Genomic DNA, 26340 nt, shown 5'->3' with positions numbered 1-26340 from the left:
AAACCCAAATGCCAATGCTCTCCTTCAATTTCCACTTCTTTGAACCTGCTAATTTACGAATGAGAAAGGATTTATTTGTGTTATTAGCCACATGTAACCTCTCGTTGAAAAAGTACTTTTAAATGCTGAAATCCTGAGATGCCTCGAGATTCACCAAATATCTGAAGGATGACTTTGATTTTTTTTTCTTCCACAAGCTGTGTTTGATTTACATCAATTAGGCCCTCCACATAAGGTATCATATAACAGGAAGGCTAATAACCCAGAAATAACCTCATTAAAAGAGACAGCATATCGGTCTAAACAGAATGAACTCTAAGCAGAAAAATTAGTGACCTGGAAAGAAGCAGGGAGAGGTAATGGCAGTACCAAGAAAAAATACATCCCTGTTAGCAAGTCAAAGGAGAAATCACCAGCAATAAAGTAAGAATACAATAGAGGCAGAGGCAGAACATTTTTGTAATGTTTTTAATCTGTTCAAATCCTGTAACATGCAATTTATTTTCCCTCTGGTCAAAAATAGTCTCTGAAATCACGCATGTATTCCTTGTAGACACAGGCACAGAAAAAAGGGACTTGCACCAGCCTGTCCCTAGGTGGGTTGTGTTGACTGGATCTCTAAGGTCAGGCGGTTTCCAGGGCTCTGAATTTTCCCACAATCGTGAACACCTCCTCAGATGGGTGAGCCCCCCTTGTACCGCCGCCCACCTGATCCCAGCTTATGTCAGGAGTTTTTCTCCTTGGCATAAAGACGCGATCCGCTCTATCCTGTGACACAGCCCACCAGAAACACAAAGCTCCCCTTCTGTGACTCCCTGTTGACTTCAAGTGCCCCCCTCCCATGCAATTCCCATTTTATGGGCATTTTGTAAATGCGTGATTTGCCAAGAAATGACTGTTTCTATGAAGCCTCAGGCGTGTGAGTGTGTGTGTGTGTGTGTGTGTGCATGCACACATGTTTTAAGAGCAGGAAGGTGATCACATCAGAGGGAAGCCATTTTTAATGGTAAAATGCAGCAAAAAGAGGAAATCTAGGCGTTGCCCCCAGCTCCTGGGATCTGAGGAGTCTGGCTCGTAATGGGTGATCCCAGAAGACTATATTCAAATCCTGCTCAGTTCCTGAGTCAGCAGAGTGATGTTTAATTGAAGAAATAGAGATAAGCTTTAAATGTGTATTAAGTGTTTTTATAGAGCACGCTAAGACAGGGATTGCAGTGGAGTCCATGAGAACCTCCTGATTCACTCTTACTTGAATTTCCCATGGACCTTTCCTGGGCAGGTCAAGCCGGCAGACAAAATTCACTTCTCCAGGGATCCTGGCTTTTGAACAATTCCCCAGCAGCAGGATACACAGGAGTCTAAGCCCTTGCATAACCCCAGAAGAGGATGAGAAAGTGAGAAGCTGGAACCTAGGAGACCCTGGTAAGAGGCTGAGGCCTCAGCCTCAAATGACTCATGCTGGGGCCACCTCCAGGGCTTTGGGGCTCAGGGTTTCTTAGAGTCATGCAGTCTGCATCATTTCTGTCTTGCCCCATTGCTACTTAAAGTTGAGAGTACCGGGTTCTGAACCAGAAATCTTGATATTACCTTGAGGCCTGAAGGGAGACTCATGACTATGAAGAAGGCTGGTAGAATATCTGCCACTTCCTGTATCCCATCTCGCTGCCACCCCTCTGATCACCATCACATCTCTAGACGGACAAGTGACTATGAGACTATGTGGCCTAGACCACTAGGTCAACACACTGCTCCTGGTTTTCAGCTGACACTCCCTTTCTTTCTCCAACAAACCCTCTGCTCCAGCACCTCCCCTTTCCCTGGGAGCCAAGCCCATGCTCACCTGCATGCCTTTGCCCTTCTATGCTTTCCCAGCCTCATCGTCTCCCCCAGCAACCTCCTTCATCTCCTGGCCTAACCCACACAACTCTCAAGTCCAAGCTCATTTCCCTGCACCCCTAGAAGCCCTTCTCGATGCTGTCTGTCACTTCCAGCATCACCTCCTGACCTAGCTCTAGAATCACGAAATCCCTCCCTTTCTGTTTGGTTCTGTTCCTTAACTATTCTAGAAAGATGATGAAAGCAAATGCTGCTTCCCTAGGACAGGGACCACAGACATGGGTTCTTCCATGGTCCGAGCTGATAGTTCAGCAAAGGGGACTTGGAGAGGACACCAGCCAGTGGAGGGGATGAAGGGGACAGCTGTTGCCATGTGGTTAAGTCAGACCAGCACTACCAAATGCAAATGTTCTCTTTTACCAAAAAAAAAAAAAAAAATTAAAGTTAGAAATTTTAATTTTTATGTGAAATCTTCTGGAGTTGGTGAAGGAAATAATGCATACATGGGTCCATTTCCAAGACAAAGTGCCTTAAGTAGGCTTAGGTCAGCAGACCACAGAAGAAACAGGATATACTAGGCCCCTGCTTGGATAGCTGATGCCTGCTTGTCAGCCTTCCTCTTCCCCCCCCCCGTAGTTGCCTTCAACTGAACCAAGAAAGTTTAGTCTAAGATAAAAGTGTACTAGCTTGCGAAATAGCTCATTTTCTCTGTTCTTATCAGCATCTCCTGCTACGTAGGTCATAGGTCAAATACGTAAAGAGCCCCGAAGCTAACTAGGATTGCAATGCATTGTGGGTTGCAACAAAGCGCAGCAAGACAACCCAAATAAATAAATAAATAAACACACCTACAGCCCCCACCCAACAATCAATAGGCAACATCCAGGAAGATTGTGACTCCATGGTACTCAGCCTGTGAGGATCTGTGGAGGGACCTGCACCCTAAGGAATAAATTGCTTGTTGAAACTGTGCTGGGTATGCCTGCCTATCGAATACTCAGTCTTGCAAGATCATCATTAAAAGTCTCACTTTCACTGTTCTCTGGGTCTCTGAGTCTTTGGGTTTGGATGGGTGAGTTTCTCACATTGGCAACCTATGCTATAACAGTTTTAAGCATGAGTTAGCCAGGCAGAGCCTGTTGGTGGCCATCCCAGTGCATGGCCGGAAGGTTGCATGCTCCCTCCCAGGTGATGGGAAGTAGCTTCCCGGGGCCCTTTCTTTCTCCAGTAAACCCTCTGATCCAGCACCTCACCTCCCGCTGGGAGTCAAGCTCATGCCCCGGCAGGTTTGAGTAGGTTTCTCTGGCCTGTTGCATCTTCTCACACCCTGGGCTGCAGGTAGGTGCCCACCTCTCCTACAGCCCACCTGGCTGCAGCCCAGGCATGGGAAGATGGAAGGGGCCTAAGAAAAGCGGGGCATCTCCTACCTCATGCCCCACAAGGAGACAAGACTGCCTCCCCAGGTTCCCTCCTGCAGCGGGTGGGGCCATTCTGCCTTTTCTTACAGCATCATTAAGGCAAAGAAAACAACCCTAAAGTGTTTCATGCAACTCCGTGGGGGTTGCCAGAGAGCTAAGAGCTTCTTAAGCAGCTTCCTGCCAGCCCATTTGGGCCCCTTCTATAAATAAAGCTTTAGACAATTTCGGAAAAGCATATTTATTTACCTGATAGATCATAACGGCTCCTGCGGTGTCTTTAGCCCTGTTGGGTGATCTTCAAGCACTTAGCTCCCTCTCACCTAGTTAGGCTTCTTTCTGGACAGAAAAAAAAAAAAAAAAGTAGAGTTGAACTCCTTAGAGGAGCAGGCACCTGACGTGGGGTGGTCCTCCTCGCTGTGGGCTCACTCTGATTCAAGCCATTAACACAGAGGCGGCGCAGATGCCAAGGGGAAATTATTAATAAGCGATGTCTGGAGGACTCCAAGCCAGCACAAACATTTCTAAAGTGGCAAAGGGAAGGGGCGGGCAGCAGGGGGAGGAGGGAACCACCGTTGTGGTTTTCTCAAAAGAGCAAGACCAAGAGGAAAACAGAAGAGAACAGCCCGAGGAAGACGAATGATTACAAGGGAAGCAATTCTTTCCCTCTCGGGTTTCACCTGCTTGGATTTTTGAGCACAGGTATCCCTACATGCTTTTCTTGGTTCAAATTGTGCAGAGGAAGGGCTTAGCTCAGGTATTCTCAGCCTTGGCATGACCGATATTTTGGGGACCGGACCGCTTGTCTGGGACTGACCCAGGTATCATAGGATGCGTTTCCGCAACCCTGGCCTCTGCCTGTAGAATGCCAGGAACAGCTCTATCTCCTAGTGTGATGACTGCAGTGTCTTCAGGCATTGACATACGCCTTCTGGGGAGAAGAATCACTCCTGGCTGAGAAATGCTGAAATTAGACATAGACGAAATTGAGAATCAGTGCAGAAAAAAAAATCAGAAGGGTCAAGGAAAGATCAAGACAGTAGGCGGAACTGAGTTCCAATCCCAGCCCCACCTCTTCCTAGGTGACCTTGATGGAATGACTTCCCATTTGGGTTTCAGTTTCTTTCACCTCTAAAATGGGATGATAACGAACCATGTCAATCACATGAGATATTGGTGAGCATTGAAACACTATTCGTATTGTGTCCTTAGCACAAAGCTTGGCACAGAATTTAAAAATCAAAAATCACCAATTATTATTGTAACTATGTCTATCAGGGTATGCAAAATGATCTCTGACAACCTACCACACATGAAGAGTTCCAGTTCCTCTGATCACTGCGCTTCCCTTCATCCCAAGAAGCCTTTGTGGTGTGGAGGCAGATTAGCATAACACCAACCCCCAAAAAAGTTATATTCCAGTAAGGCCTGATACAGACCCTTAAACTATCTGCATCAGTCATAGTTGGTTGGAAGTGACTGGAACTGACACTTAAACAGAAGAGGAGTGTCCCAGAATGCTGAGGGCAACTCCAGATCCCAGAATCAAAAAAGAAGGCCATGGAGCCATCCTCAGCACAGGGCAGAACCAGGGCAAATCTGTGTCTTTGACAGCAGGGACCAATCCGTGCTGCTCTCAGAGTATGACCTCTGAAATTAGTTAGTGCCATTCTTTTTTCTTCTTTGTTCTCACATCTCTCTGCTCAAGGCTCAAAGTCCCAGGAGGCATCCAGTGCAGTGGCTTACACTTGTAATCCCAGCACTTTGGGAACACGAAACAGGAGGATGACTTGAGGCCAGGAGTTCAAGACCAGCCTGGGCAACATAGCAAGGCTCCATCTCTATAACAGATTAAAAAATTAGCCAGGCGTGGTGGCACGTGTTAGCTACTCAGGAAGCGAAGGCAGGAGGGTTTGCTTGAGCCCAGGCGTTTGAGGCTACAGTGAGCTATCATTGCGCCACTGCACTCCAGCCTGGGTGACAGAGTGAGACTCTGTCTCAAAAAAAAAAAAAAAAAAAAAACTTCCCAGGAGAGAATGTAACTGACTACCTGGAGTCTCATGCTCAACCCTGACCTGTGTGAGTAGCGGGCACTTTGGTTGACAGGTCTTCTAAGCCCTACCTCATGGAGGAACAGGAAGCATCATTTCTAACAGGAAATTGGAGTGCTGTTATCCCAAAAAAGCAACAGAACACTGAGGGCTGAGTGGGTCAAAGCAACACTCAGTCAGCACATTTCTGTATTTTAGAATGCACCCATTTGCTCTTTGCTGGGGCAATAGCTGTGTGTTACTTTAGCACAGAAAACAGAAGCACTCCGCCTGTTCAGTATTCACTTTACAACTTCACCACGAGTTCGCAAATAAGACTTCCAGCCTTTAGGCTCGTCTAACGTCCCAGTAAAGGGAGGTCGTAGAGAAGACGTGGAACGATAAGGCTTTCATTTCCTCCTGGTCAAGATGGCCAGGGCACACCACGTTCTCCCCTGAAACACGACCCAGCATCACTCCATCCTCCACGCTCATGGACCTGTGGCCTGGTGCCCTCTCCTGCTCTCACTTCCTCATTTCACCCCCGAGGGACACACTGTGGCTTCTCCATTCAGCTCTCTCCCAACCACACGCATACTTGACTCTCGACTCCAAAGATGAGTATGAGCTTGATTACGCCACACCTGGAAAGAAGGCCCTGGAACTAATTAATCGACAGTCTCCTTTGCGACACAAGCCCACCGTGGAGAGGAACAGGAGTGAACATGGCCTCCAGGAGGCTGTAACTCCACACTAAGCCAAGAGAGATGGAGGGCTGGCAGGGTGGGAGCTATCGATCTGTCAATATGCAAAATACAACCAGAGAGTCATTTTTTCTGCTGAGGTTACCATTTATCTCGGAAGATGCTCTTGGCATTAAAGCATGGCATGAAAGCTTCCCTTAGATGGCAGGATAAGGGAAATGTTAGACACACAGAGAGAATAACTTGGCACTTGAGATTTATTAATATTTTAAATGTGGAAGGCATAGATTCCAAGGCTTACTCATTGCTTCTGGGGAAGGATCCAGGTAAACAAATCCGCAACATCACTGGAAACAAAACCTCCACCTTTCCATCCTGTTCCTCCATGGGAAAATGATTTTGATATAACTAGTAACTTTAGGACAAAAGAATCAAAAGTTTTCACTGTTATAGCTGGGGTTTCTCCATCATACCATTCTGGGAGAACAAACTGAAATTATAATTTTATTAATGACGCCCGGAAGAGTGGATCAATTTTTCCATGAACTCAGAACTTGGCAATGATGAAACCACACTGGATCATCTGAGGTCAGGAGTTCGAGACCAGCCTGGCCAACATGATGAAACCACATCTCTACTAAAAATACAAAAAAGTAGCTGGGCATGGTGTTGCGCACCTGCAATCTCAGCTACTTGGGAGGCTGAGGAAGAAGAATCACTTGAACTCGGAAGGTGGAGGTTGCAGTGAGCCGAGATCACATCACTGCACTCCAAACTGGGTGACAGAGGAAGACCCTATCGCCACAAAAAAAAAAAAAAAAAAAATCAAGATCCGAGAGAGAGAGAGAGAACATACTCAAAACTTTAAAAAAAAAAATAGTAAACTTGGGACAATCTGTTCCCCACCTAGGGCCTTTTCTACTTAGGTGAATCTGAAAGAAAAAGAAAAATCAGAGATTATTTTATGAGCAGATTCCAGCATCAGGATTCAGTGTGATTTGTTCAAAGGAACCTACTCCCTTCCACGTGCCCCTTACAGAGAAGGGTCCTCCTGCTTGGACTCCCTGCATTAGTCAGCCCAGGAGATACGAACAGAAGTCATCGAAGGCTGCGCCTTCAGACTCCACCAGCTTTTCCATTCTCCCGATGAGCACTGAAGAGAAGAGTCATGAGAACTAAAAGAAGAGAGGGAAAAAAATCCACCAAAGCTTCATTTAGCCAAAGGAGTGAAAACTCAGGTACAAAATCTGTCAGTTAAAGAATCAGTTTTCCTTGCCTTTTTTTGTTGTTTGTTTTTAACTGACTTTTAAAAATCTGCCTTTAGCAGAACCATTCGATTCTGGTCAGGAGTGGTGGCTCACACCTGTAATCCTAGCACTTTGGGAGGCCAAGGCAGATGGAGCACTTGAGCCTAAGAGTTCAAGACCAGCCTGGACAAAATGGCAAAACCTTGTCTCTGCAGTAAAGATACATGCACACGTATGTTCATTGCAGCACCATTCACAATAGCAAAGACATGGAATCAACCCAAATGCCCATCAGGGATAGACTGGATAAAGAAAATGTGGTACAGATGCACCATGGAATACTATGCAGCCATAAAAAAGGATGAGTTCATGTCCTTTGCAGGGACATGGATAGAGGTGGAAGCCATTATCCTCAGCAAACTAAAGCAGAAACAGAAAACCAAACACCACATGTTCTCACTTATGAGTGGGAGCTGCACAATCAGAACACATGGGCACAGGGAGGGAAACATCACCCACCAGGGCCTGTCAGGGAAGCAGGGGGAGGAGAGCATCAGGATAAATAGCTAATGCCTGCTGGGCTTAATACCTAGGTGGCAGGTTGATAGGTGCAGCAAACCACCATGGCACATGTTTACCTATGTAACAAACCTGCACGTCCTGCACATGTATCCCAGAACTTAAGATTAAATTAAATTAAATTTAAAAGGAATACAAAAAGTTGGATGTGGTGGTGTGCACCTGTAGTTCCAGCGACTCAGGAAGCTGAGATGGGATCACCTGAGCCTGGAAAGGCTAAAACTTCAATGAGCTCTGGTCATGCTGCTGCACTCCTGCCTGGGTGACAGAGCAAGATCCTGTTTCTAATACACACACACACACACACACACACACACACACACACATATATGAAATTCTTACAGGTCTTCAGAGAAGATCCACTGCTAGACTGTCAGCTAAAGCAGATGCCTTATTAAGGATAATAGGCTAAAGAGGACCTCTAACACTGTGTTTCATAATTAGACTTTGCATTCTTTCCCTATTATAACGCTTCATGTAAAGCCTAAGACCTCAAAACAGTATACTTTCATTTTTTCCCTTATGCTATGATTGTCATACATTTTCTTTTTACCTAGATTATAAATGGTGGAGTCTACTACCACTTTTATTTAAACAGTCAATTATCTTTTAGAGAGAGTGAACTTATAAGAAAAATATCCTCTCTATTTCCTCTTGTAGTTACACTGGAGCTCTTGACTTTCTTTCTAGATCCAGATATGATGGAAATATGAGCCTCGACTTTGCATTTTAGACATACTTCCCAGACAGACTTTATAGTTTGGCCTAGAACTTAGGTGTGGGTCACGGAGCTCCCAGCTATTTCTCTACCCCAAAGCTCTCTCTGAGGACGCTCCCACCTGCCGTAAAGCCCGGGTTGGAAGAATGTCTTCTCAGAAGACTTCTCCAGTCCTTTCTGAACCTGTGCTCCCCACTCCAGGCATGGTGCTCCCTCTTGGTATCTGCCCATACTTTGGACGGGCATCTGTCATTGCCCTTTTCATTGTCATTCCCCCACAGGGCTGCTAGCTTCTGTGTGCTGGAGCTCGTGAGGTCTCCATCTCTAATGCCTGGCCCCAAAGGTGTTGATTGATTGATTGATTGGTTGATTGATTTTTTTGAGAGGGTGTCTCGTGCTGTCACTCAGTCTGGAGAGCAATGGTGCAATCTCAGCTCACCGCAACCTCTCCCTTCACGGTTCAAGCGATTCTCCTGCCTCAGCCTCCCAAGTAGCTGGGACTGCAGGTACCTGCCACCATGCCCAGCTAATGTTTGCATTTTTAGTGGAGACGGAGTTTTCCCATGCCGGCCAGACTGGCCTCAAACTCCTGACCTCAGGTATTCTGCCCGCCAAGGCCTCCCAAGGTGCTGGGATTACAAGTGTGAGCCACTGTGTGTGGCCCTGAAGAAAGGAACTTTCAGGTTTTCTTTCTAAACTGGTTCTAGCAAATCACTCTCCATGACTACTGTAGGGCTTATTTGCCTTTCTTCTTGAAGCGTCCTTTCCACCATGAAGTCATTCTTCTCTAGGAGATGCCAGAGACTCACTTTACTAACATTCCTTGCAGCTCGAGTGTGGACCTGTGACATAGATCCTGTATTCAGACACCACAAAACTTCGCTCTCAGGAGGCAAAGACACAGGCCTGCATAGAGTCTAATCTGGGGGACAGACTGCAGATACTTCCCGTTTCTAGACACGGCGGTGGCAGTCATGCCTTATGCTGGAAACTGCTTCTGTGAGACAGGGATATCTTGCCAACGCCTCAGTAGCAGGAATTGATTGAACTTCTTTAAAAAAAATTATTTCCATAAGTTTTGGGGAAACAGGTGATATTTGGTTACGTGAGTAAGTTCTTTAGTGGTGATTTGTGAGATTTTGCTGCACCATCAACCAAGCAGTGCACACTGAACCCGATTTGTAGTCTTTTATCCCTCATTCCCCTCCCACCCTTTCCTCAAGCCCCCAGAGTCCTTCACATCTTCACAGCTTAGCTCCCACTTATGAGTGAGAACATATGATGTTTGGTTTTCCATTCCTGAGTTACTTCACCTAGCATAATAGTTTCCAGTTTCATCCAGGTTGCTGTGAATGCCATTAATTCATTCCTTTTTATCACTGAATGGTATTCTATCATGTATATATATACACACACACTACAATTTCTTCATCAACTCATTGACTGATTGGCATTGGGCTGGTTCCATGTTTTTGCAATTGTGAATTGTCCTGCCATAAACATGCATGTGCAAGTATCTTTTTTTTTAAATAGACGAACAATCATTTTTATTTTCATATAGTACTCAACATAAAAATTATTTTTTTATATTTAAAATAAATTAAAATTTTAAAAAATTATTTTCTTATTTATTTAAATTTTTTTTAAGATCAGGGAAAATAACTAATGGGTACTAGGCTTAATACCTGGAGGTGTTTGTTATCAGGTAAATCGATTGAGCTGCTCCATGTGAACATAAGGGGAAAAGCCCAGTCATGGGAGAGAAAAAGCATTAGGGAGCCTTTCCGGCTTATCACAGGTGGGCCCAGCTGATGGGTGGGACTGGGTGGGAGGCCAGGAGACTCCAGCCTGGGCAGCTGGGAGGGGCACTGCACTGTAATCAGAGACAGGCCTCGATTAATTTCTTTTTTTTTTTTTTGAGTTGGAGTTTCACTCTTGTTACCCAGGCTGGAGTGCAATGGCGCGATCTCGGCTCACCGAAACCTCCGCCTCCTGGGTTCAGGCAATTCTCCTGCCTCAGCCTCCTGAGTAGCTGGGATTACAGGCACGCACCACCATGCCCAGCTAATTTTTTGTAGTTTTAGTAGAGACGGAGTTTCACCATGTTGACCAGGATGGTCTCGATCTCTTGACCTCGTGATCCACCCGCCTCGGCCTCCCAAAGTGCTGGGATTACAGGCTTGAGCCACCGCGCCCGGCCTCGATTAATTTCTAAAGTGTATTTTGCAGAGGTTGAGGCCATGCGCCCATGTATTGATGTTAGTGCTGGTAAGGCCTGTGCGACCCCCACATCCCTTCATGGCCTAAACCAGTCTTTCAGGTTAAATTGTAGGAGCTCTGGCTGAGAAGGAAGTCCTTTTAGATGGTCGGGGGTGGGGCTTAGAATTTTATTTCAGTTTATAGCAGATGGGTCTAGGCAACCTCATAGAATCCTGCAGCGGATTCAGCCTTGGGCTTAGAACTGATTTAGACTTAGCAAGTTGGGGGATCCTCCTCTTTCCCAGGAGTCTCCTCACTAGCTCAGATGCTACCACTCCCCAGGGCCCTCTTCATAAGGACCTGGGTGTGCAGAGGGAGCCGGAAATCAACTTCAAGGCAGAGAGGAAGAATGAATGACAATCAAGGAAGACTTCCCGGAGGAGGGGCAGAGCTTGTGGGCACTGTTTTCAAGGCACACACCTAGAAAGCGCCCATACCTCTAGAGTATGCACCCACCTCTCCAGTGGGCCCTCTCCAGGAAAAATGCACCTCCCTATCAGGTGCCCTATAGACATACAATAGGAGTGGCAAACGACAGCTTGAAAACCAAATCTAGCCTGACTGTGCACTCCCTCTGGTGAGCCAGTGCTTTCATCAATTCCCTTTGACTGCCCCGAGATCAGGCAGCCCCTCTCCGGCCTCCCGGAGTCCTTGTCACTCCTTCGTCTTGCTTATTTATTCACATTATATGAGTGGCCCTGCTAGGCATTTAGATTCACCACCCCTGGAATAAGCTGACGAAAGCAAGAATGGGATTCTGATAAAAAGAAATGAATACAGAGGCCATGAAGATGGCAGGAAAGCAGGGGTAAAAGGGTGGATATAGGGGCCCTGCCCAGTGTGTGAGTGAATGAGAAGTCAGCTCCTGCAGCTATGCAGAAAGAAGGCACTGAAGCAGGAGGGGTGAGCCTGATTATAAACAGAGGCAGAATGGGAGATGCTCTCTCTAAACAGGACCCTGGAAGTTGGACCTTGACCCCATGTCCCCAAAACCATCATTCTCATCCATCTTGGCAATTTTTGCCATATCTGCATGCCATCTGTTCAAAATTTACTTTTTAAAATATTTGCCTAACTTAAAAAAAATTAAACCTCATCCTAAACAATGTTCAGCATTGAATTCCTGAGTTTTATGTGCTAGTTTTATTTCTTCTAATACACGTTAAAATACAGACAATACCAAGAAAAGTCTCTGGTACTACTTAAAATTATTTAGCCCACTGTTCCAGGCACCCAGGTTCTAAATCGAGAAACACTTCTTAGTGTTTCTTTTGTCAAAAAAGCAAGATTGAGAGAAAACCTTTCACTTGAAAGTAGCCACCTTTTTTTTTTTTTTTTTTTTTTTTTTTTTTGGGCAAACAAATCAGCATTGATGAATCAGGATGCCTTTTCATAGCTTTTCAGGTTTGGGACTTATTAGAATAGGTCTAATAACAGAATCAGTCTATTCCATTAGAATAATAATAGGGTCCCCTTTGACATTTCATCTCAAAATCCCAGTGAGTCTCCAATTGTGTTCATCCTTCTCATCTATTCTCTCATCTGCCTTCATCTTCTTCTAAACACCCTCTACTGACCTGGACACCATGAGTGGGGTGGGCTGGTGTCACCAGAGGCTCAACCTGTCAACAACTGAACTTGTTCTGAGCGGACTCTGGATCCAGATCCCCAAATTCAAAAGCCCAGCCCACACCTAACACCTGTATGATCACCAGCACATTGCTGACCTTCTTTCTGCCTCAGTTTTGTTACCTGTAAAATGGGGATGAAAGCACTACTCATCTGATAGAGTCACTGGTGAAATCGACAAGTTAGTGCATGGAAACACTTTGCTATGTTGTAAATGTGTTTCCCAAAGTTGGAGAAACTCAATCCCCAAGGCTACAGTGTTGAGAGGTAGAACCTTTAAGAAGTGATTAGGTCACGGCCGGGCGCGGTGGCTCAAGCCTGTAATCCCAGCACTTTGGGAGGCCGAGGCTGGATCACGAGGTCAAGAGATCGAGACCATCCTGGTCAACACGGTGAAACCCCGTCTCTACTAAAAATACAAAACATTAGCTGGGCATGGTGGCGCATGCCTGTAATCCCAGCTACTCAGGAAGCTGAGGCAGGAGAATTGCCTAAACCCAGGAGGTGGAGGTTGCGGTGAGCCGAGATCGTGCCATTGCACTCCAGCCTGGGTAACAAGAGTGAAACTCCGTCCCAAAAAAAAGAAAAAAAAAAAAAAAAAAGGAAGTGATTAGGTCACAAGGGCAGAGCCCTCATGAATGGATTAATACCCTGACTCATGGGAGTGGGTTAGTTATTGAAGGAGGGGTTTCTGATAAGAGGATGAATGTGGTTCCTTTCCTCTCTCTCTCACCCTCTCACTTTCTGCCATGGGGTAACACAGCAAGAAGGCTCCCAACAGATGCTGGCATCTTGATATTGGACTTCCCAGCCTCCAGAAATATGAGAAATAAATGTTTTTTCTTCATAAATTATCCAGACTGTGGCATTCTACTACAGCAACACAAAACAGGTTAAGGCACACCTTGAACAGTACCTGGCACTCAATATGTGTGAGCTATAATTTTTATTGTTATTTCTTACTACGTCCTACTAAACAGACCTTTCCTCCACGCATTCCGCTCTTCAAAGATCAAGAGTTCAGCCACTACCTTCCTTCACTATCATCCAGCTCCACTATCTCTTCCTGGGAGGGGACCTTTGGATTCACTCTCTTTTCTATCCCTACTGTCACTCCTGGAGCAATTTCTACTCACTGCATTCCCAGCTCAAAGTACCAGCATTTTTTTTTTCCTTTTTTTTTTTTTTTTTTTTTTTTGTGAGATGGAGTCTCACTCTGTCACCGAGGCTGCAGTGCAGTGGAATAATCTCAACTCGCTGCAACCTCTCACCCCATGAGTTCAAGCAATTCTCCCTGCCTCAGCCTACTGAGTAGCTGGAATTACAGGCACCCGCCACCACACCCGGCTAATTTTTGTATTTTTTACTAGAGACAGGGTTTCACTATGTTGGCCAGTCTGGTCTTGAACTCCTGACCTCAGGCGATCCACCTGCCTCGGTCTCCCAAAGTATTAGGATTACAGGCATGAGCCACCATGCCCAGCCTGTACCAGCTATTGACAAATTGCATCCTCCTGGACCTCCCTCCCATCCATCCAGCTTGACCTGCTCTGGAACATCCAACATTTCTCTATATCCTGGTCGCTCCGAGAACAGGGTTTCTCACAGGCTTCCAAGTCCTGCCATATATGGCTTCAGGCAATCCGGCTGTCTGGATCCCCCAATGTCCCCACACACACTGTCCCTGGGTCATATCTTCCTACCCTAGCTGGGTGTCTCAAGACCACCTGGATGCATTTTCTAGACAGAAATCCTCCCTGTCTTATTCACACTTCGCAACCCAATTAAAGCCCTGCCTTTTCTTGGGGGCCTTCCCGATCACCTCCTTCAGACTTGTATGGCTGAGTGCCCTGTTTAAGTCACAGATGCTTTCATTGCTGTCCATAGGGCCCAGGGAGTTGGCATGAAAATAGGACTCAATTATTCACTATCCCCTGTAGTCTGAGGGGTCGGCAAATGACCCAGTTAAACCACTCAGTTAGTCCTTTGGAAGGCCACATTGATTGGTCCAAGTGAGTCATCTGAGCCAATCAATCAGAGTTTTTCTGGAGGCCACAGTGATTGGTCCAAGGAACCAGCTGAGCCAATCAGAGTTATTCCTAAGGCATAATTCTGACTGGAGCTGGTGGGAAAAGCTTCTTTTCTCTGGGAAGGCAAGCTCAGAAGACCTGGGATGAGGTGTCAGCCCTGCAGAGAAGCTGATGCTGAGAGAAGGGAGTCAGGGAGGTAAAGACAGAACGTCCTGAGAGTATTGAGTCTCAGACTCCAGATTCCCTGCCCTGTCTGTGGTTTAACATGAAAACAACCCCAGAATCCTGGCAGTAAAAAAACATCCTGCCTTTTTGTTAAAGCTATCCGGAATTGGTTTTGATTTCTGGAAAGTAAAGAAACTTTGTAGGTTGTGCTTCCCAGGCTAGCCTTTGTTATGTGTGTATATTTTTTTCTCTTAGTTGTTCATATGTTTAAGTCATCCCTGTTTATGAGAGAGAGGAACCTATCTCATGCTTTCTTCATTTCTCTCCCTGCACTTTTCTTGGGCACAAAATAGATGCTCACCAAATACAGAGGCCTACAGAGGATGCTAGAATTGGTTGGTAGGTCCAGTTGCAAAAAGGAAAATGCTAGATCATCCAGAGTCAGCCTATAAGAGCGCTCATCACAAATGTGTAGGAATCAAGTCACAGAGAATTACGGTTTTCTCAGTAAAGGTTGCTTAAAACAAAAGCCCATTCATCTGCCTGCAGAAGACATTTAATCAATTTACATGAGGGATTTCAAAATTAGTCAGATTGTAATGAACTATGAAATACTGATTAATGCATTTTGCAATGTTTGATTAGAAACTTAACATGTACGCGCGCACATCTTTACCATTACAGTATTTCCGTGCTCATATTTTGGTTCTTAACCATTGGTAGGATAGATATTCTGAATTACAGAACCAAAGTGTATTTGTGGTGAACAATACGTGCACCAGTCCTCCTGCTGGAAAGTGCTTCTTGTTGTTCAAGAGGTGTCTCAGGTTTGAGGGGGTGAATGGGAGGAAGAAGTCCCTGGGATACAGGCACTATGAAGTTAGTATTAGCCTCCAAATTATTTGAGAGTTCTCCAGAAACCACTAGGACTAGAGAAGCCAGCCCATCTCTCCTACCCTAGCCTTCCCCTAACAATAACGCATTCTCTGAAAGAAGAAACAATCTCAATTTTACTAAGGCAGAAGAAGCTGAATTATTTTGGCCAGAATTTAAACATACCACCTTAGACGAAAATGTTTGTTAGGTTCCTCCCAGGACAAATTATTAATTGGAAGTTTTGAAAATCTTCTTGAACCTATAGAGGCCACAGTTTTAACTTTCTTTCTTTTCTTTTCTTTCCTTTTTCCTTCCTTCTTTTTCTTTCTTTTTCTTTCTTCCCTCCCTCCCTCCCTTCTTTCTTTCCTTCCTTCCTTCCTTCTTTGATTGGAGTCTCACTGTCTCACCCAGTCTGGAGTGCAATAATGCAATCTCAGCTCACTGCAACCTCCACCTCCCAGGCTCAAGCCATCCTCCCACCTCAGCCTCCCAAGCAGCTGGGACGACAGGTGTGCACCATCACACCTGGCTACATTTTGTATTTTTGGTAGAGACAGGGTTTTGCCATGTTGCCTGGGCTGGTCTTGAACTCCTGGACTCAAGTGATCTGCCTGCCTTGGCCTCCCAAAGTGCTGGGATTACAGACATGAGCCACCTCTCCCACTCCACAGTTTTAACTTTCTGAGGACACCTCCAAAGATTTTTGTGTCTGTGTATTTCACAGAGAAGGCAAGTTAATTTCTTTCACATAACTGGAATGTCCTTTTTCCTGACAAGATCAACAGAACTCAAAACATCAGGTGATTCTGGAAGTCATAAAAAGGGAAACATGCTGAATTGCAAAAATCCAATCAACTAGAAGTATGGTCTTCTTAAAGTTACTTAAAACAAATCTTATTTGCACACATGCAGAAGACATCTAAAGAGGTGGTGGACTGACATTTTAAAAAAATGTGTTAAAAATTAGCTATTAAAGAATTTGAAGATGGATTCCCACAGTAGGCTTCTCAGAGCACTGATGTGCCAAGCATGACCCCAGCCATAAGATTATCTGACAAAAGCCAGGCATGGTGGCTCCCACCTGTAATCCAACACTTTGGGAAGCTGAGGTTGGCAGATCACTTGAGATCAGGAATTCGAGACCAGCCTGGCCAACATGGTGAAATCCCATCTCTCCTAAAAATACAAAAATTAGCCAGCATGATGGTGCACACATGTAGTCCCAGCTACTTGGGAAGCTGAGGCAGGAGCATTGCTCGAACCTGGGAGGTGGAGGTCGCAGTGAGCTGAGATCACCCCACTGCATTCCAGCCTGAGCGACAGAGTGAGACTGTCTCAAAAAAAAAAAAAAAATTACCTGAGAAGGTAATTTTTGAAAGGTGCTGCTGTGGAAATCTCATCACCATACAGCGAGCTAACTCCAAAACAGAAATATATAAATTCATTCACATAGAGAAAAAGAGGTCACGTGTGAGTGCATACATGGGTACACATAGAGAAACATGCTTCATAGTGCTCATAAGTGCAGGCAAAATTACCTCACATTTAGATTTTAAGCTTCCCTTAGAACTTTAAAAATCATTATTTTGCAGGATCACCATTATTCTGATTCATTAGCAAGGCATACTTATGAGGGTCTTAAAATAACCGGCATGCTGGACATGTAAAAACATGCTTCTTGCTGTCATGGCAACGAAATAACAACAATAACGCTCACATCCGAATGACTACGGGGAGCAAAGTTATTGTGCCTGAATATAGATAATTATGGAATCATCAAAAGAACAGCAGCTCTGTCAATGCAAAGATGATCCTCAAATAATCAATAACAACAATCTTGTTTGGTAATTGGCTATTTGTTTCCAATATGGGCTCTACCTTTGGTCGGCATGGAGATGCAGCAGGCTCTTTAGCCAGCAGAAGAAAAAAAAAAAAAAAAAGGAAAATCTTTCAGTTTAGGGTTGGTGGTTGTCAGTAGCAACAAATAATGGAAAATTGCCATCTGGCTTCTTTTTTTAAATGAGATTTGAATAATCAATTTAATAATGGATAGAGCACTTGCTTACAGAAGTAATCCATTGTCACGGCTTGGAAAAAAGAAAAACTTTGGCACCAGAGACAAAGCTTCGCAGTATGACTATAGGTAAAGCAAATGAACGTCTACGTACGTGCCACGATTTTTATTTTCACTGCTGACTTTACATAAACTAGAGGATAACTCTTTCTTCTATATGCTTAGCTTTTCACATTCTGTGTTTAATAATCAGGACGAAATCTACAGAGCAGCTGGCTTGCTACAGGCATTCGAGTCTACTGATGGTTAGTGGAGAAAGAGACACACAAATGGTAGATTTTTTTTTAGCACATTTTACCCCAACATCATGTGACATCTCATGGAACAGGCCATCATGTCAGCAGAGCAGAGGAAATAAAACTGCATCATCTGGCTATTGGGTATGTGTGAGTGTGTGGCTGTGAGTGTGAGGGTGAGGATGTGTGTGTGTTTCCTTTACACAGCTGCACCAGAGGAAAAATGCTATTCAGAAAAGGAGAACAGGGTGACACCAGGGCTCAGGATGACTCATTCATTTACATGATAAAAAATGAAGATAGCAGGAAAGAGGTTCCGACCCTGAGCAGAAGCAGGAGTGATGACATCCAAATATGGGGCTTGTGTCATGTCTGTGTGTGTGTGTGTGTGTGTGTGTGTGTGTGTGTGTGTGTGTGTTTAACAAAATATGCATGTGCAGTATCACCTTGGTCTCAAAAGACCCTTGAATCTTTTACTAAAAAATTTACTGGCTGGGCACAGCAGCTCACGCCTGTAATCCCAGCACTCTGGGAGGCCAAGGAGGGTGGATCCTGAAGTCAGGAGTTTGAGACCAGCCTGGCCAACATGGTGAAACCCCATCTCTACTAGAAACCCCAAAAACAGCTGGGTGTGTTGGTGCATGCCTGTAATCTCAGCTACTAGGGAGGCTGAGGCAGGAGAATTGTTTCAGCCCGGAGGCGGAGGTAGCAGTACACTAAGATTGCACCACTGCACTTCAGCCTGGGTGACAAAGTGAGTCCCCTTCTCCAAAAAAGAAATAAAAAATTACCAGATGGTTTGAAGGAGAAAAAGGGATAAACTCCAGGCCCTCCTGCATTTTGGAAAGTGGCATTCAGGATACGAACAACAGCATCTGGGGTCTACAGACCTACGGGACTGGAAGGCAGGGGCTTCCGCTGACCTCTGCTGCTTGAAGACTAGAGGGTATTAAGCAGGATCGTCCTTCTGTTCCCCCAGAATTCCTGACCCACTCGGGGCACGTTCCCTTTCATCCTGTGCTGGTTTTCTCCTCAGCCTGTGTCACTCAGAAATTTCCCACTGAGGTTTCAGGCTGTTCGCCTGTTCTCTGACTGAAGACTCATTACTGTTCGCCTCCGCCCTGCTCCCAACCCAATCCATTTCTTAGTTACTCTCCCAGGACATCCAGTGATCAGGCCCCCCCCGGGTCACAGTTTCATTAACCCTCTTCCTTCAACAGGGATGCTGAATCTGGTTGATTCTCATCCCAGAGACTCCCTCTGGGACCCAACTTGGCCCCTGGGTTACCAGCACTTCCTTGGCAGCAAGGCACCCCACCACATCACCACCTTCAGTCCTACCTTGGGCCACAGAGCTTTTATAAAGTCTTAGATAGATCTGAAGTCCTCTCCACATCTAGGGGACAACTCTATTCAGGCCCTTCTTCCAGCTGGGCCTTGTGATTTCCCTGGGCAGAGCCCCACAGAGACCATGCACATTCTCCCTGTGCATCCCAAGACCCCCACCCTAATTCCTGGAAAAAGCAAAGGCAGGAGTCTAAATCTCTTTCATGCTCCCCAATTTTCTGAGCCATCACCTGTCACCCCTACTCTGTATAGGGATACCGTCTTGCTAGGATTTCCACTGCAATGTGGAAGGAAGACTTGGGAAAATTGCAAACACATGGTTATGTCCTCACCATTACCAACACATTCAGTCCAAACAGAAGCTCCTGTACTAAAGAAAGAAGTGTTCTCAGGCGGGGCGCCATGGCTCATGCCTGTAATCCCAGTACTTTAGGAGGCTAAGGAGGGTGGATCACCTGAGGTCAGGAGTTCAAGACCAGCCTGACCAACGTGGGGAAACACCTTCTCTACTAAACATACAAAATTAGCTGGGCGTGGTGGTGCATGCCTGTAATCCCTCCCAGCTACTCTGGAGGCTGAGGCAGGAGAATTGCTTGAACCCAGGAGGGGGAGGCTGCTGTGAGCCGAGGTGGCGCCATTGCACTCCAGCCTGGGTAACAAGAGTGAAACTCCAAAAAAAAAGGAAAGAAAGAGAAAGAAGGAAGGGTGGGAGGTTTTCTCATGGTGTCCTCTGCTCTGTGGTTTCCCTCAGGGCTTGTGAGTCTTTGGTGTCTCTGAGTCTGACAAACTTTTTCTTCTTAGAAGGACACCAGTCAGTTTGGATTACAGCCCCACTCTAAGGACTTTAATTTACTCACCTTCTAAGATGCCTTATCTCTAGATACAATTGCATTCTGAAGTATTAGGGGTTCGGGGTGATTCTGGGGTGGAGGGTACAGTTCAGCCCAGAACAGCAGGTGAGAATGTCCAAGGGTGTGTACTGAGTGAGGAATGCAGAGGGGCAGGTCACCTTCCTGGGGGGCCAGGTTTGTCAGGGTCAGAGAAGTAAAAGGAGAGAGGGCCCTAAAGGAACAGATCAGGGTTTGGAGCCGGAGGAGTGACAGCAGAGAAGAAATCCTGAGACCTGGCTGTCTCCCCACCCTCACGCCCCTGTGAAAGGGTGTGGAGCAATACTGCACACAGGTTGGACTCCTGTGGTGTGAGCAGCAAACAGAAGAGAGAAAAGCAGGGGCCAGGGGCACTGGGAAGGGTGATAAGCTGAGTGAAAGGTAAGAGAGGCCAGGCCAGCACTGTGGCTCACACCCTTAATCCCAGCACTTTGGGGAGGCTGAGGCCAGAAGCTCGAGACCAGCCTGGGCAATGTGGTGAGACACTGTCTCTACAAAAATGTTAAAACTTAGCCAAGCATGGTGATGTGCATTTCTAGTCCTGGCTATCCAGGAGGCTGAGGCAGGAGGATCCCTTGAGCCCAGGAGTTTGAGGCTGCAGTAAGCTGTGATTGTGCCACTTTACTCCAGCCTGGGTGACAGAGTGAGACCCTGTCTCTAGAAAAATAAATAAATAAGGCCAGGCAAGGTGGCTCACACCTGTAATCTCAGCACTTTGGGAAGCAGAGGTGGGTGGATCACCAGAGGTCAGGAGATCGAGACCAGCCTGGCCAACATGGTGAAACCCCATCTCCACTAAAAATACAAAAATTAGCCAGGCATTGTGGTCCCTGCCTGTAATCCCAGCTACTCAGATGTCTGAGACACGAGGATCACTTGAACCCAGGAGGCAGAGGTTGCAGTGAGCCGAGATCACGCCACTGCACTACAGCCTGGACAACAGAGCAAGACTCTGTCCAAAACAAAAACAAGAAAAAGAAAAGGAAATAAATAAAACCAAGAGAAGCCAATGCGGAGGACCAGGTTGAGGATGCTAAGAGTGAAACACGGGAGGATAATCGTAGAAGAAACAAATAAAGAGGCAAAACCCCTATTACTCAGTGTGTACACACTGTGGCTAAGCATCAAGACAATTAGCATACAAGAAAGCATGTCGAAATTCAAATCAATGTATTCTAATTGTCACTGTAATAGTAACGATTATTATTTATTTGTTCACCAGAGATCCTATGAACATGGTACAGGTGTCCCTTCATGAAAGTACCAGCTCTGTCTGGATTTCTGCTGTGTACTGGAACACAGACAAACTTCAAACATAGTTTTATGTCCTTATAATGGATGCAGTTCAAGCCACAGCTCCCACTTAGCTAAAGGCTTAACAGGGCAATGGAAATACAAGCAAGTTCCCAGACTTTAAGTGTGCTCACGACTCTTCTCAATTCAGACTGGTGTTTCTGTGTAACTCCTCTTACTGCATGAGCTCATGGTGCTGCTGGAACACATTTTTGGTGGGCACCCAGGGAACCATGAATGCTAATAGCTACATTCTTGTATACATCCAGGCTTGGAGCTTGCGAACTGGCTTGCTAGGAGTTTGAACCAGGACATCAATTACGAACATGTCTGAGAAATTAATCTTCCATCAGAGGATAACTCCTACTAGCAAAAAAGATTTGGCTACTGCATGAAAGGACAATGTGTGTGTTTTCTGTTCACCTCAGGCAAGAAAACCCTTACTGAAGGAGCAGGAGGCCTTTGTTAATGGTGCCAATATTTTGTGGACCTTAGGAAAAGCATCCTCTCTGCTCCAGGACCTCCAGCTAATAGGAGCTACTTATGCAATGGTAGACCCATCCACTCTGCAATAATGAACAGACGGATAAAGCTTTGCTGGGGGTAAGAGGCTGGGCATGACTCAGATTTGGTGGTTTACATGAAGACAGCCAACTTTCAGCCCTTGGCTCCCCGCACTTCATTTGGAAATCTCAAATCCCCACTTTATAAAGAGGAAAGACATTCCCTGAGAATAGGGTGGTTACCAGCACCTCTCCCCCAAAAAAACAACACGCGGAATTGTGTGGGAAAGAAAGGCATAGCGTGTTGCCATACTGCAAGGAGAGGGTGATTGACTCCAGATAGGGTGATAAAGATCAATTGCCTGGGCTTGGAGTTATGACACCAACAAAGTTACAATGACATTAGCACAAAGAGAGAGACACAAATCCATTACAAAGATACAATCAAATATTCAAAAAAGCCTGGCATGCTCATTACTTATTCATGCTAATACAAGTATATTAAGAAATCTAAACAGTGTTAGCGCTCAATCACTCACAAACCAAATGAGGTTTTGCATTTATCAGACTCCCGTCATCAGGGCCTGTACAAAGGTGGTAATGTGACATAACCAGAGATATTTATATCAGCCTACATGGACGGAGAGATACACCAGGATTTATTAAACTGAGGAATGCCATCACATTGACACAGCAATAAAAGAAATAGCTGTGCAGAAGTCATTTCCTCAGACAATAAGATTTACCTTTGCAACCTCTTAAAGATGCTCTATCCATTTCCAAAGGGTGGTTGGCAGCATTTCTGACCTTAATAAACTATTTACAGATTAATTTCTTCCACAAAGGACTGGATGCCCAAAAGTTGGTTCCCTCCTTGATAGCCAGCAATAGACTCTAAACCTTTCTGTTTCTGATGATGCTGCGCACAGACACACGTATTCCATCTTCTTGGGGAAGGCTGTCTTTGATTAAGTGACATGTCCTCAATTTTCCATAAAGAGAAGTCTATTCAGGATACTAGGGTGTGGGGGGCGGGTGGTGATGTCAGTAATGGTGTCCTAGTTCAATTCTCAAGTGCATGAGTTTTGGGGAGACTTCTTAAATATCCACAAGGGGATATTTAAGAAGATCCACAAGTTTTACAGTAAGGCATGCAATGGGAAGCAATAGAAGATTTTTGAAAAGGGATCGTGCTCCAGCATGAGAGTTGCCTCACCAGTTTTGCTCTTCTCTGCCTCCCAGGAGATTTCTGCTGCCCTGTTTTCTGAGAAGATCCTCTTGCCCCATCTTTTCTTCCTCCATTGGTGTCTCTTGCTCCCTAGGTTTCTAATGTTGCTGTCACCTCCATTTCTCTCTCCCTCTCTCTCTCTCTCTCTCTCTCTCTCTCTCTCTCTCTCTCTCTCTCTCTCTCCCTCTCTCTCTCTCTGTCACCCAGGCTGAAATGCAGTGATGCCATCTGGGCTCACTACAACCTCTGCCTCCCGGTTCAAGAGGTTTTCATACCTCAGCCTCCTGAGTAGCTGGGATTATAGGCACCCGCCACCATACCTGGCTAATGTTTTGTATTTTTAGTAGAGATGGGGGTTTCACCATGTTGGCCAGATTAGTCTAGAATTCCTGACCACAGGTGATCCACCCACTTCAGCCTCCCAAAGTGCTGGGATTACATTACATGCATGAACCACCATGCCAGGCCTTTTTTTTTTTTTTTTAGAACAAAGATATCTTCATCTTTAAGTAGGGGTATTGCTAGCTAGGGGTGGTGGTAAGCACCTGTAATCCCAGCTACTCAGGAGGCTGAGGCAGGAGAATCGTTCAAACCCAGCAGGTGAAGGTTAAAGTGAGCCAAGATCATGCCACTGCACTCCAGCCTGGCCAACAGAGCAAGAGTCTGTCTCAAAAACAAAAAACAACAACAAAAAGAAAACACAAAACAAAACAAAAAAATAAAACTTAATTAGGAATATTGCTTTTCTTGTTAAAGAACATTTACTATTACACATTTTATTTTATTTGTTAATAATCTTTTTACATTTCATTTTCTATTCAGAAGCTACACGCGCAAGTTTGTTACAAAGGTATGTTGTGTGATGCTGAGGTTTGAAGTACAATTGAGCCCATCATCCAGATAATCGGTACTCATATACATGAGTACCCAATAGATAGTTTTTCAGTCCTTTCTCTCCTTTCTTTTTCTCCCTCTGGAATCTCAGGCATCTATTTTTCCCATCCTTGTGTCCATGTACACCCTGTGTTTAGGTCTCATTTGCAAGTGAGAACATGTGGTGTTAAATTTTCCATTTCTGCATTAATTTGCTCAGATATGCAAATTGCATCCATGCTGGATTTGCATCCATGTTTCTGCAAAGGATGTGATTTCCTTCTTTTTTGTGGCTGTGTAGTATTCCATGGGGTCACTTTCATGTCTATTCTTGTTTCAGTCTCTTCTTCCCATGGCTGGTCCCATCCACCTCCATGGCCTCTAGAGCACTGGCACCCTGATGATTCTCAAAATTACAATGTCCCAGACCTCTCACTGGAATCTCAGAGCCTCATATCCAATTGCTCACCATAGCACCACCCACAAGTCAAGCACTCAGAGAGCCTCAGAGGCTGTCTTGATTCTTCTTCTCCTAGAACAGACAGCAAGTCACCTGCGAGGTATCTTCATTCCCCCACCTCCGCCCTGCAATTCCATCCTCCCTGGAAATGCCCTGGTGCAGGCCCTCTACCTCCTTCTCATTCATGGGAGCAATCCCATCTCTCCTGCCCTCACAGTAATCTTGCTGGAACATACCTTGTACCTTATTACTATCCCTCTTAAACGGGGCCATGAATGGTCTACAGAGTGAAGTCCAAATATTTTCCCAGCGCCATGAGCCCCTTTCTGCTCTCAGTAAGAACGCATCCTTGCTGATGTTAGGCATTTGCTTGAAGCCTAAGTTATAACCACACCATAAGCATACTCCCCCACCAAGTGGTCCTTGCACCCTCTGTCTGCTTGCTTGCTTGCATATCCAATGCCTGGGCAGCCTTCTTTCGCCCTCTTTCAGGGTCTTCCTCAAAAGCATCTCTTGGGGAAATAGCCAGAATCAGTCATCCCTCCACCTGTGCTCCTCTGGCCCTCTGGGCTCTTCTCCCAATGACTTCCAGGGAGACAGTGGGCTGCTAACAGTCTGGCACTCAGCCTCCTTCCTGCAATTTAGGCCTGGAAGGATTCCTGGCCCGCAGCAGAAGCTGCCCTACTCATTGCTAGGAGGTCTCATGTCCCTACGTTTTCCTATCATGTGCAATGACTGGGATTGGGATCAAAGTCTAACAAGGTCTTGCTGGATACCAGGCAGAAGGAGAACTCTCTCCCAGTCATCCATATCATAATCAATTCAGGTCATCTCAAGGAGCTACACAGAACTGTGCTTATCACTGCAAGAGACACAGGAAAGGAGAGCCAGCTGCTGTCCCTCAGAATCTAACAGGATCATCCTAAGAAGCTATTTCAAAGGACATATAAGCTGGCTTGTGCCAACATGATGCAGTCAAATGCCACCAGCAGAAAGGTGAAGGCTTGGAGGCTAAGGGTTTGAATTCTGGTTTCTTTGTCCTGATGGGCATGAACATGTCCTCCAGGGGAAGACACTTGTCTGACATCATAGGTGTTAGAAGGTAAACGCCGTGTCAGCTGAGACACTGTCTCTCCCATTCACTGGCATATCCCCAGTGTCTGACACTTGGTGGGCACTCAGCAAGTATTTGCAAAGGAAGAAAAGAAGGAAGAGAAGAAGAAGGAAGGAAAAAAGACAGAGAAGACCAGGTGGCTGTCTGCTTCTTTCTTGGTTGACTCCCTCATTTGTAAATTTTAGAGACAAGATCTCACTCTGCCGCCCAGGCTGGAGTACAGTGGTGCAATGGTGCAATCACTGCTCACTGCAGCCTCAACCTCCTGAGCCCAAGTGATCCTTCCACCTCAGCCTCCAGAGCAGCTGGGACTATGGGCGTGCACCACCACACCTCGCTAATTATTTTATTTTATTCATTTATTTTTGGTAGAAACAAGCTTTTGCTTTCTTGCCCAGGCTTGTCTCTAACTCCTGGCCTCAAGCAATCCTCCTGCCTTGGCCTCCCAAATCACTGGTATTATAGATGTGAGCCACTGTACCTGGCGGACTCCCTCATTTTGATGGAGCACGTCTTCCTATAGCTTCTGATACATAGAAGGTATATTGGTTAAGAGCTTCTATGTCTGAAAATGTCGTCATTCTAGCTTCACACTTGATTGACAGTTTGGCTAGGTAGAGAATTCCAAGATGAACAATTTGGAGGACCTCATTTCATTGCCTTCTAGTTTCTAGTGTTAGTGAAAAGATAGAATTCCCCCCATCTCTCTCTTTCTCTCTCTCTCCTCTCTCTCTGTTTCTCTCTTCTCTCTCTCTCTCTCTCCCTCTCTCTCTCCCTCTCTCTCTCTCTCTGTGTGTGTGTGTGTGTGTGTGTGTGTGTGTGTGTGTGTGTGTGTGT

At 45.6% G+C, this 26340-nt stretch overlaps 1 long non-coding RNA gene across 1 annotated transcript in view; it reads right to left on the bottom strand.

Moving 5' to 3' along the window:
* Positions 1-21197: 21197 nt before the first annotated feature.
* LOC116530795 overlaps positions 21198-26340 on the bottom strand; it is an 11845-nt gene continuing 6702 nt past the window's right edge. Inside the window, exon 2 of the long non-coding RNA XR_004260132.1 lies at positions 21198-21618. This is a non-coding gene — a long non-coding RNA (uncharacterized LOC116530795). The remainder of the gene's footprint in view (positions 21619-26340) is intronic.

The sequence above is a fragment of the Sapajus apella genome, unplaced genomic scaffold, assembly GCF_009761245.1.
Source record: "Sapajus apella isolate SASKATOON/1434 unplaced genomic scaffold, GSC_monkey_1.0 scaffold68, whole genome shotgun sequence".
In the NCBI taxonomy this organism is placed as follows: domain Eukaryota; kingdom Metazoa; phylum Chordata; class Mammalia; order Primates; family Cebidae; genus Sapajus; species Sapajus apella.
Note: the sequence above shows the minus strand (reverse complement) of the source record. Positions and strands in the feature narration are given on the sequence as shown.